Consider the following 17,488-nt stretch of genomic DNA (forward strand, 5'->3'; position numbering starts at 1 on the left):
TGTTTGTTTTGTTTCTTAAACTCTATATATGAGTGAAATGAGTGAAATCATATGGTATGTGTCTTATTCTGACTTATTATGCTTAGTATATACTCTCTACCTCCATCCATGTCTCTGCAAATGGCAAGAATTCATTCTTTTTATTGCTGAATATTTCATTGTGTATATATACCACTTCTTTATACATTCACCAGTCCCATGGACACTTGGGCTGTTTCCATGATTTGACTATTGTAGATTATCTTCCTGTAAACATTGCAGTATATGTGCACCTTTGAATTAGTATTATTCTATGTTTTAGGTAAATACATATTAGTTCAACTGCTGGATCATAGGCTAATACTATTTTTAACTTTTTGAAGGAGGTACACACTGTTTTCAAGACTGGCTATACCAGTTTATATTCCTACCAATAGTGCAAGAGTGTTCCCCTTTCTCCACATCCACACCAACACCTGTTGTTTCTTGTGTGGTTGACTTCGTCATTATGACAGGTGTGAAGTGATACCTCATTGTAGATTTCATTTGAATTTCCCTGATAATCAGGAATGTTCAGCATCTTTTCACGTGCCTAATGGCCATCTGTATATCTTCTTTAGAAAAATGTCTATGTTTTCTGCTTATATTTTAATTGAATTATTTGTATTTTGGGTTTTGAGTTTAATAAACTCTTTATGTATTCTGGATACTGACCCTTTATCAGATATGTCATTTACAAAATATCTTCTCTCATTAATTAGGTTGTCTTTCAGTTTGCTGATTGTTTCTTTCACTGTGCAAAATCTTTTTATTTTTATGTAGTTCCCAAAATTTATTTTTCTTTTTTTTTTTTTAATTTTTTTTTTCAACGTTTATTTATTTTTTGGACAGAGAGAGACAGAGCATGAACGGGCGAGGGGCAGAGAGAGAGGGAGACACAGAATCGGAAACAGGTTCCAGGCTCCGAGCCATCAGCCCAGAGCCCGACACGGGGCTCGAACTCACGGACCGCGAGATCGTGACCTGGCTGAAGTCGGACGCTCAACCGACTGCGCCACCCAGGCGCCCCCCAAAATTTATTTTTCCATATATTCCCTTTCCTCATGAGACATATCTACAAATATGTTGCTACGGCAGATGTCAAAGAAGTTACTTCCCATGTTCTCTGGGATTTTTAAGATTTCCAGTATCACATTTAGGTCTTAATCCATTTTGAATTTATTTTTGTGTATAGTGTAATAAAGTGGCCCAATTTTGTTGTTTTGCATGTTGCTGTCCAGTTATCCCAACACCATTTGTTGAAACTGTCTGTTTCCCATTGGATAGTCTTCCCTGATTTGTCAAAGATTAATTGACCATATAGTTATGGAAAGACATTCCATGCTCATGGATTGGAAAAACAAATATTGTTATAATATCTATACTATCCAAATCAATCTAAATATTTAATGCAAATCCTATCAATACATTTACCGCATTTGTCTCCGGAGTATAACAAACAATCCTAAATTTTTTATGGAACTACAAAAGACCCCAAATAAACAAAGCAACCTGAAAAATAAAAGTAAACCTGGAGACATCACAGTTCTGGGATTCAACTCATATTAAAAAGCTGTAGAAATAAAAAATACACATATAGGTAAATAGAACAGAATAGAAAACCCAGAAATAGACACTCAAGTATGTGGTCAATTAATCTTCAACAAAGCTGATGGAAAAATTAAAGCAGAGATCATAAGGTTATTCACTGGGCTTGAGAAAAGAATAGAAAACATCAGTCAAACCCTTACCACAAAGATAAAAGGGTTTTAAAAAAAAGAATCAAAGAAGAAGAGTGCAATAAATGAGATTGGAAATGTATTTTCTGTGATGAAAAGCAGGGTAGAAGAAGCTGAAGAATGAATTACTGACCTAGAAGACAAAATAATGGAAAGTAATGAAGCTGAAAAAAAGAGAGAAAGGATTATTATGCCACATGGGAATAGACTTAGGGAACTCAGTGACTTCATCAAATATGATAACACTTGTATTTTTGGAGTTTCAGGAAAAAAAGAAGAGGGCAGAAAATTTATTTGAAGTAATAGCTGAAAACATCCCTAATATGGGGAATAAAACTGACATCCAGATCCGGGACATGCAGAGAACTCCCATCAAAATCAACAAAAGAGGGTCACCACCAAGACATATTGTAATTAAATTTGCATTATATAATGATGAATTAAAAATCTTAAAAGCATCAAGACAAAGGAAGTTTATAATTTACTAGGGAACACCAATATATCAAACTAGCAAAACATTGCAAGCCAAAAGGGAGTGATATAATATTCAACATGATAAATGGGAAAAATCTGCAGTCAAGAAGACTCTATCCAGAAAGGTTATCATTCCAAATCAAAACCAAATGAGTTCGTGGCCACTAAAACATCCCGCAAGAAACATTAAAGGACACTCTTTGAATGGAAAGGAAAGACCAAAAGTGAGAAAGAAAAGAAAGGAACAGAAAAAATCTCCAGGAAAAATGACAAAACAAGTAAGAAATGGCAAAAAAAAATACATATCTATCAATAATTACTCTGAATGGACTAAAGTGGACTAAATCCTCCAATCAAAAGACATAGGGTGTCAGAATGGAAGAAAAAACAAGACTCATCTATATGCTGCCCACAAGAGACTCATTTTTCACCTAAAGACATTTGCAGATTGAATAAGAGAAGATGAAGAAATATTTTCCATGCAAGTCAATGTCAAAAGAAAGCCAAAGCAGCAATACTTATATCTGTCAAACTATATTGCAGACAAAAGATTGTAACAAGAGACAAAGAAAGGCACTGTATCATAATAAAAGGGTCTATCTAACAAGATCTTAAAATTATAAATATTTATGCCCCAAACATGAGCACACCCAAATATATAAAATAATTACTTACATCACTTACATACTACACTTACATACTACATAAAATTCACTTACATCAATGGACAGATTATCTAGACAGAAAATCAATAAGGAACCAAGAGTTTTGAATGACGCACTGGACCAGATAGACTTAACAGATATATTCAGAATGTTCCATCATAAAACAACAGAATACACATTCTTGTCAAGTGCAAAAATTGACAATGTGCAAAATAGATCACATACCAGGTCACAAATTAGGCCTCAACAAGTACAAAAAGATTAAGCTCATACCATGCATATTTTCTAACCACAACACTATGAAACCTGAAGTCAACCACAGGAAAAAATTTGGGAAGACCATAAATATATGGAAGTTAAACAATATGAATTGAAAAATGAATGGGTAAACCAAGAAATCAAATAAGAAACTAAGAAGTACATTGAAACAAATGAAATGAAAACACGAGGTCCAAAAACTTTGGGATGCAGCAAAAGAGGTAAAAAGAGGGAAGTATACAGCAATACAGGTTTACTTCAAGAAGCAAAAGAGAAACTTCAAATAAATATCCTAACCTCATCTAAAGGAGCTAGAAAAAAAACAACTGCGAAAGCCAGCAGAAGAAGGGAAATAATAAATATGAGAGCAGAAATAAATGATACACAAACTAAAAAACAAAAAACAATAGAAAAGATCAGTGAAACCACGAGCTGGTTCTTTGAAAAAAGTTAATAAAATTGATAAATGTCTAGCCAGAGTTATCAAAAGGGAAAAAGAACCCAAATAAATAAAGCCATAAATGAAAGAGAAATAACAAACACCACCACAGATATACAAGCAATTATAAAAGAGTATTGCAAAGAACTATATACTAACAAATTGGACATCCTCGAAGAAATGGATAATTCCTAGAAAGATATAAACTACCAAAACTGAAATGGGAAGAAGTAGAAAACTTGAACAGACTGACAACCAGCTAAGAAATTGGATCCGTAATAGAAAATCTCCCACCAAACAAAAGCCCAGAGCCAGATAGCTTCACAGGGAAATTATACCAAGCATTTAAAGAAGAGTTAATATGCCTGGGTGGCTCAGTTTAAGTGTCCAACTTAATCTTAGGTCATAATCTCATGGTTTGTGGGTTTGAGCCCTGCATTGGGCTCTGTGCTGACAGCTCAGAGTCTTAAGCCTGCTTCAGATTCTGTGTCTCCCTCTTTCACTGTCCTCCCCCGCTCACACTCTGTCTCTCTTTGTCTCTCAAAAAACAAATAAAAATAAAATGCTAAAAAAAATTAAAGAGTTAATACCTATTCTTCTCAAACTATTCCAAAAAATAGAAATGGATGGAAAACTTCCAAATTCATTCTATGAGGCCAGCATTACTTTGATTCGAAAGCCAGACAGACTCCGCTGAAAAAGAGAATTACAGGCCAATATCCCTGATGAACATGAATGCAAAAATTCTCAGTAAAATACTAGCAAATTGGATCCAACACTGTATTAATGGAGTTATTCACTATGATCAAGTGGGATTCATTCCTGGGCTGCAAGGGTGGTTCCATATTCACAAATCAATCAACATGATACACCACATTAATAAAAGAAAGGATAAGAACCATATGACCCTTTCAATAGATGCAGAAAGAGCATTTGACAAAATACAACATCCATTCATAATAAAAACCCTCAACAAAGTAGGATTAGAGAGAACAAAACTCAACATAATAAAGACCATATATTAAAAACCCACAGCTAATATCCTCCTCAATGGGGAAAAACTGAGAGCTTTTCCCCTATGGTCAGGAACAAGATAGGGTTGTCCACTGTCACCATTGTTGTTTAACACAGTACTGGAAGCACTCGCACAGTAATCAGTCAACAGAAAAAAATAAAAAGTATCCAAATTTGCAAGGAAGAAATCAAACTTCCACTATTTTCAGGTGACATGATACTGTATATAGTAAATCCAAGAGACTCCACCAAAAAAATTGCTAGAAATGATACATGAATTCAGTAAAGTCGCAAGATACACAATCAATGTACAGAAATCTGTTACATTTCTATACACCAATAATAAATCAGCAGGAAGAGAAATTAAGGAATCAATCTCATTTATAACTACACCAAAAACCATAAGATTACTAGGAATAAACCTAACTAAAGAAGCAAAAGAACTGTACTCTGAAAACTATAAAACACTGATGAAAGAAATTGAAGATAACACAATCAAATGGAAAAATGCTCCATGATCATGCACTGGGAAAAACAATGTTGTTAAAATGTCCATATTACCCCAAACAATCTACACATTTAATGCAATACCTATCAAAATATCAACAGCATTTTTCACAGAGGAAGAACAAACAATCCTAAAATTTGTATGGAGTCACAAAAGACCCTGAATAGTCAAAGTAGTCTTGAAAAAAAGAAGCAAAGCTGTAAGCATCACAATTCCAGACTTCAAGTTATATTACAAAGCTATGGTGATGAAGACAGTACGGTACTGGCAGAAAAAAACAGACACATAGATCAATGGAACAGAATAGAAAACCCAGAAATGGACCCACAAATATATGGTCAACTCATCTTTGACAAAGCAGCCATAATAATGTCTTACTAGATATATCTCCTGGGGCTAGGGAAACAAAAGCCAAAGTAAACCTTTGGGAGTTCATCAAAATATAAGGCAAAGGAAACAATCAATAAAACTAAAAGACAAACTACTGAATGGGAGAAGATATTTGAAAATGGCATATCTGATAAGGGGTAATTATCCAAAATATATAATGAAGTTATAAATCTCAACACCCTAAAAACAAATAATCTATTTCAAAAATTGCCAGAAGACATGAACAGACATTTTTCCAAAGAATACATACAGATGGCTAACAGATACATGAAAGATGCTCAACATCACTCATCATCAGGGAAATACAAATCAAAACTACAATGTGATATCATCTCACACTAGCCAGATGGCTAGAAACAACAACACAGGGATAAAAAGGTGTTGCCAAGGATTAAAAAAATGGTAATCTTTCTTACACTATTGGTTGGAATGCAAACTGGACAGCCACAATGGAAAAAGTATCAAGGTTCCTCAATATGTTAAATACAGAACAGCCTTATGATCCAGCAATTGCACTGCTATGTATTTACCCAACGAATACAAAAATACTAATTTGAAGGGATACATGCACCCTGATGTTTACAGCAGCATTATCAACAATAGCCAAATTATGGAAAGAGCCCAAATGTCCACCAACTGACGAATGGATAGAGAGTATGTGGTATAACAGCTCTAGAAGTGGAAGGAGTGGCAGCAGCCAGGCAGCTCAGCTTTAGGAAGGCTCTAAGCATGCTGAGATCTGCAGGCCCCTGGCACAAGCCTGCCCCACCACCACTATGCCCAAGAGGAAGGTTAGCTCTGCAATAGGGGCATTGAAGGAGAAGCCCAAGAGGAATTCAGCAAAAGTGCTCCTGCAAAAGTGTAAAGGAAGCCAAAAAGGACAGCAGAAAATGATAAAGGGAAGCAAAAGGAAAGGGAAGCAAAGGGAAAACAGGCTGCAGTGGCTAACCAAGAAAGATTTACTTGCAGAAAATGGAGACCCTAAATATGAGGAGCCTCAGCCTCTGATGAAGCAGGAGAGAAAGAAGCCAAGTCTGATTAATATCATATGCCATTTCTTATCAGTGGTCCTTTGCCCCCTTCTTCTACAATCCAAAGGAGTATTTTTATCAACGATTTTGTAAATTCAAGTTTTTTAGTAGCTCTAGAACACTTTTAAGAAGGAAGGAATCCCATAACATCTCATTTTTAAAGTGTGAATGCTTTAAGAGGTGAAATCAGAGGAGTTAATATGGTGGAGAAGTAGGGGGACCCTGGGCTTTTCTCATCCCTGAAACACAGCTTTGTTGAGGCCAGATCACTTGGAACACCCAGGAAATCAAGCTGAAGACTGGTAGAAGGATATCTACAGTTGGAGGAAGACAGCGTGGCAGGTGCAAGGTGCATTGAAGTGAATTGGGGGAGAGAAAAACTGCACTGCAGCAGAAGGGAGGGAACCATTTCCAAAGAGAGACAAGGGAGAGAAAGAGAGAGGTGTTGCGAGAGTGCAGCATCAGGTTCGCACAAGAGGAAAACCTCTCTGGATCAAGGACTGGGGAGTGAGAAATACTGAATGTCACAGGTTTTTTTTGCAAACGGCATTTGGAGATCAAACTCAGGTTTTGAAAGTGCGCTCCTGGCAAGAAAGAAGGAGCTGGCACTGGAGTGCATAGCGTGGTGTAGAGATCTCCAGGGAACGCTGGGAAAGAACATTCCTTTTCCTGGAGTACTTTTGGAAAAGGGTATATTGCCTCTCCAAGGACAAGAGACCCTGTAGGTGCTAGCGAAAAGCCTTTCATCATCAGGGGACAGAGGTGCATACAGCCAGAGGGCATATAAACTTTTTGCTGCTTTTAGAGGTGCTACATCAGAGATGCCCTGCATGGCACAAGCATAGGACTATTTACTGGGGACAAAGGATATCAGAGTGTGGAGAAGCTCTACCCCAGAGGAGGGGGGTGGGTCCATGTAGTGCCAAGTCCTTTAAGACTTTGAGTTTTGAATTCCAGCCATGCACCAAAGAAAAACCAAAAGAGAGCTGTGGCGCAGGATGAGCTGACTGCCCTTGCTATTTTATGAGAGCTGCCTGGACAGCAGGGGTGTAAGATCCCCTTTCCAGGGACTAGAAGGAGGGGTGGCACAATTTTACCCCAAACACCAACACAGAGGGACTTCAGAGAGCAACACAGCAGCCCCCAGTGGAGGTGGGAACGGCTTACACCAAAATCTACCCCCCTGTTCCTGCAACTGTTTATATACTGGAGCAAGACTGACTCTAAGCCGTCAACAGGACTATCCCCCAGAAGACCAGCAGAGGAAGCATGCCACATGCTAGACTGAAAATCTAGTGTTTCAAAACAACATCTGCAGTTCTGGTGGAAATACAAGCAAGTTTCCTTTTTTCTTTTTTGTTTCTTCCTTTTCCTTCTTTTCTTCTTTTGGAATCAGTCTCATAGTTTTTTCTTTGTTTGTTTCCTTTTCTCTCTCTCTTTTTTTTTAATCAGACTTCTTTTTTTCTTTATTTTTATTTCTTTTTTCCCATTTTTTGTGTGTGTCTTTTTCTTTAGAATCAGCCTTATAGTATTTTGATTCTTTGTTTTGTTTCTTTCCCTTTCCTTTTTTCTCTTTGGGGATCAAGATTTTTTGTTTGTCCTTTTTTCCAGAGTTATTTTACAAGCAAATCAAAGCACACCTAGTTAAAGGTCCAGATACTCCCCACTTCAAGCAAAGAGGAGTTCTGCAGAGGATTAACCAATGGGGAAGAGCAGCCAAAATGCAACAACAGAGTGCACAGAGCATTCCCCAGAAACACTTCCTGAATTGCCAGGCCTTGGACAGTGTATGACCCCTTTTTAATATAGCATTACTCTCAGGTGCAGGAAAGATAATAAACTTTTAAAACACCCAAAAGATAGAAACGTAGACAAAATGACAAGACAGAGGAATTCTCCCCAAAAGAAAGGTCAAGAACAAATCACAGCCAGGGACTTTCTCAAAACAGATATAAGCAATATATCTGAGCAGGAATTTAGACCAACAGTAATAAGACTAATACCTTTGTTTGAAAAAAATATATAAGCCTTTGCTGCAGAGATCAAACACAAAAACTAGGCAAGCTGAAATAAAAAATGCTATAACTGAGATGCAAAACTGACTGGATACCGTGACAATGAGGATTGAAGAAGCATAGTAGAGAATAGGTGATATAGAAAACAAAACTATAGAAAATAATGAAGGTGAAAAGAAGAGGGAAAATAAACTACTATATCATGAGAAGAGACTTAGGGAACTTAGTGATTCCATAAAACAAACAATACGCATATCATAGGAGTCCTAGAAGAAGAAGAGCAGGAAAAGGGCGCAGAAGGTTTATATAGCTGAGAACTTCCCTAATCTGGGGAAGGAAACAGGCATTTGGGCCAAGAAGCAAAGAAAACTCCCCTCAAAATCAACAAAAACAGGTCAATAGCACAACATATCATAGTGAAACTTGCAAAACACAAAGATAAAGAGAGAATTCCAAAAGCAGCTAGGGACAAAAGGTCCTTAATCTACAAGGGTAGACAGATAAGTTTATCAGCCAGCCTCCACTGAAACTTGGCTGGCTAGAAGGGAGTGGCAGGAAATATTCAATGTGATGAATGGGGAAAATATGCAGCCAAGTATTATTTATCTAGCAAGACTGTCATTCAGAATAGAAGAAGAGATAAAGACTTTCCCAGACAAACAAAAACTAAAGGAGTTTATGACCAATAAACCAGTTCTGGAAGAAACTTTAAGGGGGACACTGAGTGTGGAAAAAAAAAAAGACCAAAGCAACAAAGACTACAAAAGATCATACAACATCACCAGAAACAACTCTGAAGGTAACACAATGGCACTAAATTCATATCTTTCAATAATCACTCTGAATGTAGATGGACTAAATGCTCCAATCAAAAGACATAGGGTATCAGAATGGATAAAAAAAAACAAGATCCGGGGCGCCTGGGTGGCGCAGTCGGTTAAGCGTCCGACTTCAGCCAGGTCACGATCTCGCGGTCCGTGAGTTCGAGCCCCGCGTCAGGCTCTGGGCTGATGGCTCAGAGCCTGGAGCCTGTTTCCGATTCTGTGTCTCCCTCTCTCTCTGCCCCTCCCCCGTTCATGCTCTGTCTCTCTCTGTCCCAAAAATAAATAAATGTTGAAAAAAAAAATTAAAAAAAAAACAACAAAAAAAAACCAAGATCCATCTGTATGCTTCCTACAAGAGACTCATTTTAGACTGGAAGACACTGCAGACTGAAAGCGAGGGGATAGAGAACCATCTATCCTGCTAATGGAGGTAAAAAAGAAAGCCAGAGTAGCCATATTTATATGTCAAACTAGATTTTAAAACAAAGACTGTAACAAGAGATGAAGAGGGTATTGTATCTTAATTAAAAGGTCTATCCATCAAGAAGGCCTAACAATTGTAAATATTTATGACCCCAACTTGAGAGAACCCAAGTATATAAAGCAATAATAACAAACATAAAGAAACTCACTGATAATAATACAATAATAATAGGGGATTTACTACCCACTTATAGTAATGGACAGATAATCTAAGCAAAAGCCACAAGGAAATAATGGCTTTGAATGACACACTGGACCAATAACTGAACAGATATATTCAGAACATTTAATCCTAAAGCAGAAGAATATACATTCTTTTCAAGTGCACACAGAACATTCTCCAGAATAGATCACATAACTGGGTCACAAATCAGCCCTCAACAGTTACAAAAAGATCGACATCGTACCATGCATATTTTCAGATCACAACACTATAAAACTTGAAGTCAACCCCACAAGAAAAAATTTAGAAAGCCTTCAAATACATGGAGGTTAAATACCATCCTACTAAAGAATGACTGGATTAATCAGGAAATTAAAGAAGAAATAAAAAATACATGGAAGTCAATGAAAATAAAAACACTACAGTCCAGAGCCTTTGGGATGCAGCAAAGGCAGTCCTAAGAGGAAAGTATGTTGCAATTCAGGCCTATTTCAAGAAGCAAGAAATGTCCCAAATACACAATCTAACCTTACACCTAAGGAGCTAGAAAAAGAACACCAAATAAAGTCTAAATCCAGCAGAACAAGGGAAATAATAAAGATTAGAGCAGAAATAATCAATATAGAAACACCACCACCACCACCACCACCACCAAAACAATAGATCAACAAAACTAGGAATTGGTTCTTTGAAAGAATTAACAAAATTGATAAACCTCTGGCCAGACTGCTAAAAAAGAAGAGAGAGAGCACAAGTAGATAAACACACACACACACACACACACACACACACACACACACACACATAGAGATTATAATGAACACCACAGAAACACAAACACTTAGAATACTATGAAAAATTATATGCCAACAAAATGGGAAATGTGGAAGAAATGGACAATTTCCAGGGTTCCTGGGTGGCTCAGGTGGTTAAGCCTCCAACTCTAGATTTCAGCTCCGGTCATGGTCTCATGGTTCGTGAGTTCAAGCCCCACATCAGGTTCCTCCATGACACTTAGAGCCTGCTTCCGATTCTCTCTCTATGCCCCTCCCTGACTCATGCTTTCTCTCTCAAAAATAAACTTCAAAAAATGAACAAATTCCAAGAAATTCACAAAATTCTACCAGACATTTAAAATTTTTGTTTCTTAATGTTTTTATTTATTTTTGAGACAGAGAGAGACAGAGCATGAGCAGGGAAGGGGCAGAGAGAGAGGGAGACACAGAATCGGAAGCAGGCTCCAGGCTCTGAGCCATCAGCATGGAGCCCGATGTGGGGCTCGAACTCACAGACTGTGAGATCATAACCTGAGCCAAAGTCGGACGCTCAACCAACTGAGCCACCCAGGTGCCCCTCTACCAGACATTTAAAAAGAGCTAATACATAGTCTTCTCAAACTGTTCCAGAAAATAGAAATGGAAGGAAAGCTTTCAAACTTATTCTCTGAATCCAGCGTTACCTTGATTCCAAAACCAGACAAAGACTAAAAAGGAGAATTACAGGTCAATATCTCTGATGAAACTGGATGCAAAAATCCTCAATTAGATACTAGCAAATTGAATTCAACAGTACGTTAAAATAATTATTCATCAGGGGCACCTGGGTGGCTCAATCAGTTGAGTATCATACTCTTGGTTTTGGCACAGGTCATGATCCCAGGGTGGTGGGGTCAAGTCCCATGTCAGGCTCTGCACCAAGAATTGAGCCGGCTTAAGATTCTCTCTCTGTCTCTCTCTCTCTCTGTCTCTCTGTCTCTCTCTATGAAAGAAAAGAAAAGAAAAAAGAGGAAAAAAAACAATTATTCACCACAATCAAGTGGAATTTATTACTGGGCTGCAGGGCTGGCTCAATATTTGCAAATCAATCAGTGTGATATACCACATTAATAAAAGAAAGGATAAGAACCACACAATCCTGTCAATGGATGCACAAAAATCATTTTACAAAATAAAGCATCCACTTTTCATAAAAACTCTCAACAAAGTAGGGATAGAAGGAACATACTTCAACATCATAAAGCCCATATACAAAAGGCCCACAGATAATAGAATCCTCAATGGGGAAAAACTGAAAGCCTTTCCCCTGTGGTCAAGAAGAAGACAAGGATGTCCACTTTCAGCACTATTATTTAACATAGTACTAGAAAACTTAGCCTCAGCAGTCAGACAATAAAAAAAAAATAATAATAATAATAAAGCGTATACAAATCAGCAAGAAGCAAGTCAAATTTTCACTATTTGCAGATGACATAATACTCTATGTAGAAAACACAAAGGACTCCACCAAAAAATTACTAGAACTAAAACATGAATTCAGTACAGTTGCAGGATATAAAATCAACATGGAGAAATCTGTTGCATTTCTATACACCAATAATGAAGCAGCAGAAAAAGAAATCAAAGAACCAGTCCTATTTGCAATTGGAACAAAAACAGTAAGATACACAGGAATAAACCAAACTAAGGAGGTAAAAGATCTATACTCTGAAAACTGTGAAACACTGATGAAAGAAATTGAAGAGGACACATAAATAAAAAAGAATTCCATGCTCATGGATTGGGAGAACAAACATGATTAAAATGTCTATACTACCCAAAGCTATCTACACATTTAATGCAATCCCTAACAAAATACCACCAGCATTCTTCACAGGGCTAGATCAAACAATCCCAAAATTTGTATGGAACCAAAACACCCCAAATAGCCAAAGCAATCCTGAGAAAGAAAAACAAAACTGGAGGCATCACAATTCTAGATTTCAAGCTATATTACAAAGCTGTAGTCATCAAGACAGCATGGTACTGGCACAAAAACAGACACATAGATCAATGGAACACAATAGAAAACCCAGATAGACCCACAACTATATGATCAACTCATCTTTGACAAAACAGGAAAGAATGTCCAATGAAAAAAGACAGTATCTTCAACAAATGGTGTTGGGAAAACTGGATTGCAATGTGCAGAAGACTGAAACTAGGCCACTTTCTTTCACCATACACAAAAATAAGTTCAAAATGGATGAAAGACCTAAATGTGATACAGGAAACCATCAAGATCCTAGAGGAGAACATGAGCAGCAACCTCTTTGACCTTGGCCAGAGCAACATTGTACTAGACACATCACTGAAGACAAGGGAGACAAAAGCGAACAGACTTATTGGTACTTCACAAAAATAAAAAGCTTCTGCAGAGTGAAGGAAACAATCAACAAAACTAAAAAACAGCCTACCCAATGGGAGAAGATATTTGTAAATGACATATCTGATAAAGGGTTAGTATCCAAAATCTACAAAGAACTTATCAAGCTCAATACCAAAAAACAAACAACCCAGTTAAGAAATAGGTAGAAGACATGAATAAACACTTAAAGAAAACATCCAGATGGCTAACAAACACATGAAAAGAAGGGTGCCTGGGTGGCTCAGCTGGTTTAATGTATGACTTTGGCTTGGGTCATAAAAGGAAAATAACTTTTTTATGTACAGAAGAACCCCCACAAGGCTATGAGTGGATTTTTTAGGAGAAACACGGCAGGCCAGAAGGGAATAGCAAGATATATTTAAAACACTGAAAGAAAAAAAAATTCCAACCAATAATACTTTACTTCTCAAAGTTATCATTCAGAATTGAAAGATAGAGTTTTCCAGACAAGAAAAAGCTGAAGGAGTTCATCACTATTAAACAAGCCTTACAAGAAATGTTAAAAGGATTTATTTATTTTGTAATGTTTATTTATTTTTGAGAGAGAGAGACATAGTGTGAGCAGGGGAGGGGCAGAGAGAAAGAGAGACACAGAATCCAAGGCAGGCTATTGTTGATAATGCTGCTATAAACATTGGGGTGCATATACCCCTCCAAATCTGTATTTTTGTGTTTTTTGGGTAAATACCTAATAGTGCAATTGCTGGACTGTATGGTAGTTTTACTTTTAGTTTCTTCAGGAACCTACATACTGTTCTCCAGAGTGGCTGCACCAGTTTGCATTCCCACCAACAATGCAGGAAGGTTCCCCTTTCTCCACATCCTTACCGGCACATGCTGTTTCTTGTGTTGTTAATTTTAGCCATTCTGACAGGTGTGAGGTGGTATCTCATTGAGGTTTTGATTTGTATTTCTCTAATAAAGAGTAATGTTGAACATCTTTTCAGGTGTTTTTTTAAAATTTTTTTAACGTTTATTTTTGAGAGAGAGAGAGAGAGAGAGAGAGAGAGAGAGAGAGACAGAGCCTGAGTGGGGGAGGGGCAGAGAGAGAGGGAGACACAGAATCCAAAGCAGGCTCCAGGCTCTGAGCCTTCAGCACAGAGCCCGATGCGAGGCTCGAACCCATGAACTGTGAGATCATGACCTGGTCCGAAGTCAGACGCTTAACTGACTGAGCCACCCAGGCACCCCTGAATTTTTTTGTAATGTTTATTTATTTTTGAGAGAGAGAGAGAGAGAGAGACAGAGCACGCACGAGCAGGGGAGGAGCAGTGAGAGACAGAGACAGAGGATCCAAAGCAGGGTCTGTGCTGACAGCAAAGAGTCTGATGAGGGGCTCAAACTCATGAACCATGATAGTCTTGTGGGAGTTCTTCTCTACCTAAAAAGTTATTTTTCTTTTATTGCTTTTAAATTTCTCTCCTTTAACTTTTGACATTTTAATTATAATGTGTTTTGACGAGGAACTCTATAAGTTCCCCTCATTTGGATTCTCTGGGATTCCTGTATGTGGATGTCTGTTTTCTAGTCCCAGATTAGGGACGTTTTCAGCCATTATTTCCTCAAATATATTTTTCAATTCAGTTACTGTATTCTTCAGCTTCATGACTTTTGTTTGATATGTTCTTATGTTTTCTTTCTCTTTGTTTATATTCTCAACTGTGTTCATCGTTTCTTCTCCCAAGTTGGTGAGCATCTTTGTGACCATTACTATCAGCTTTTTACCTATTTTCATTTTATTAAGGGTTTTTCTGTCACTTTATCTTGTTCTTTCATTTGGAACATTTTCCTCTGTTTCCTCATTTTTCTTGACTCTCTGTTTCCATGCATTAGATGAAATAGCCACTTCTCCCCCTCTTGAAAAAGTGGCCTCATGTAGGATATGAACCTTATCATTCAATCTTGCCCTAGCTTATGGTCGTCTTGTAAACTTTTGTGATAGTCCTGGGAGCCTATTTAATTTTTAATAGCTCCCAGTAGCTGAGGGTGTTATCTAAAAGGGGAAATTCTCAGTCGGCACTCAGAATCAGACTGATTGGAAGCCATACCCTTAGGCAGCAGCATTTTTAAAATGCAAATATATACAGTCCTGTGATCTGCAAGTGTAAGCCCTGATGGCCACCATAGACCATGTTAAAGTTTCCTCTGAGTGTCATCAGAAAAAAAAAAATGGACTGTAGATTACTGTATATGTTCTTTTCTTGGATATACTAGCAAGCTGTAGCAAGACAGAGGGAGATTACAAATGTGGTATTTCCCAGCCTGTGCACCCTGAAAGGATCATAGATCTCTTGTGTGCCAAACCTGAAGCCTGCCCCTCAGACTAAAGCTCGAGGACAAGAAAATCGGCCTTTTTCACAGAACAACTTGGGGTATGCTTCAGTCTGCTGTCTGTGAAGTGCCCTAAGAGTAGCTGCCTACTAAAATCTGTCTCTTCAACTGTTATAGTCCTATGGGTCCCAGAAACACGAGTTCTTCTTCCCACAAGAGCCAGGTGATCAAGGGGCATCCCTTGGGTAGCAGCCACAAAACCCAGGACATCAGATGTAAAAGCCAGGTAATCAGACATAAGAAAGAGCTCCCTTTCTAGAGATACTGGCACTCTGGTGTGTGGCAGAGGAAGAATTCAAGGATAGTGCCTGTCTTTCAAGGCCTCTGGAAAGATTTATTGTCAGCCCTTATATGTGTACCCAATTAGAAACCTACTCCTCAGTCTACAGCTATGATGATAAGCTTATAGACCTCTTTCACAGAAATTCTGAGCTTGTAGGTCTGTTTCCTCTTGCTGTGCCTGAGGTTTGTAGCTGTTTAAGAACACTTTTTTCCATTAGTTACAGTCTTGTGGGATCCACAAGTGAAAGCCCCACTGGCCTCCAGGGTCAAGAAATATAATAGTGTCCCCTGGAACCAGCTTCAAAAATCAGGGCACCAGAAAAGGGTATAAGCTCCTTTCTGTTCAGCTGCAGTGAAGCAAAGGGAGAGTGCAAAGATAGTGTCCACCAACTTCTGTTTTCCCAGAGTACCTCCATAGACATATAGAAGAGTGACAGACCAGAAGCCTGCCTCTTAGTCCAAAGCTTCTAAACAAGCATAAGGCCTCTTCCTCAGGAAGACTAGAAGTGTGTTTTAGTATTCCTTGGGGAAGTCTGCCATGAACTGTATCTGTAGTTGTTATAGTCCCATGGGACCCAAGAACACAAGATACCGTAACCTCAAGAGGCAAGTGGTAAAGTGGTGTTCCCTGGGAAGCAACCTCAAAAACAGTGACACCAGACATAAATTCAGGGGCAAAAGATGTGTGTAAAAGCTCCCTTCAGGAAGATACTGGTGCTCTGAAGCACAGCAGAAGAAGAGAATGAAGCTTGGAGCCTGGAGCCTGCTTCAGATTCTGTGTCTCCCTCTCTCTCTGCCCCTCCCCCACTTATGCTCTGTCTCTCTCTTCCAAAAATAAATTAACATTAAAAATAAAAAAAAACTAAAATAAACAGATGAATTTATTTTAAAAATAACAAAAGAAAAAAGGTAATCAGCTAATTTTTTGAAAAAATTGAATTCAGTGTTGCATTTTATCCCACAAAATTTATTTTATTTTATTTTATTTTATTTTATTTTATTTTATTTTAATATTTAAATTTTAGTTAGTTAACTTACAGTGCAATATTGGTTTCAAGTGCTTATCACAAGTGTCCTCCTTAGTAACCATCAACCATCTAGCCCATTTCGCACCTCTCTCCCTCCATCAACCTATAGCTTGTTCTCTATCATTAAGAGTCTTTTGTGGTTTGTTTCCCTCTCTTTTATTTCCCCCCATTCCCATATGTTCATCTGTTTCTTAAATTCCACATATGATTGAAATCTTATGATACTTGTCCTTCTCTGATTGACTTATTTTGTTTGGCATAATACATTCTAGCTCCATTCACATCACTGCAGATGGCAAGATTTCAAGCTTTTTGATGGTGTGAAATATTCCATTATATATATACATATATATATTCCATTATATATATTATATTCCATTATATATATAATATTCATATATATATATATACCACATCTTCTTTATCCATTCATCAGTTGATAGACATTTGGGCTCTCTCCACAGTTTAGCTATTGTTGATAATGCTGCTATAAACATGCAGGTGCATGGACCCCTTCAAATCTGTATTCTTATAACATTTGGGTAAATACATAATAGTGTAATTGCTGGATTGTAAGGTAGTTCTATTTTTAGTTTCTTGAAGAATCTCCATACTGTTCTCT

The 17,488-nt window shown here is 37.7% G+C and overlaps 1 pseudogene; it reads left to right on the plus strand.

Moving 5' to 3' along the window:
• The first annotated feature begins 6,281 nt into the window (after nucleotides 1-6,281).
• LOC125156879 (non-histone chromosomal protein HMG-14-like) lies at nucleotides 6,282-6,547 on the plus strand (annotated as a pseudogene).
• Nucleotides 6,548-17,488: the final 10,941 nt, after the last annotated feature.

Source organism: Prionailurus viverrinus, chromosome X (genome assembly GCF_022837055.1).
Source record: "Prionailurus viverrinus isolate Anna chromosome X, UM_Priviv_1.0, whole genome shotgun sequence".
NCBI lineage: Eukaryota > Metazoa > Chordata > Mammalia > Carnivora > Felidae > Prionailurus > Prionailurus viverrinus.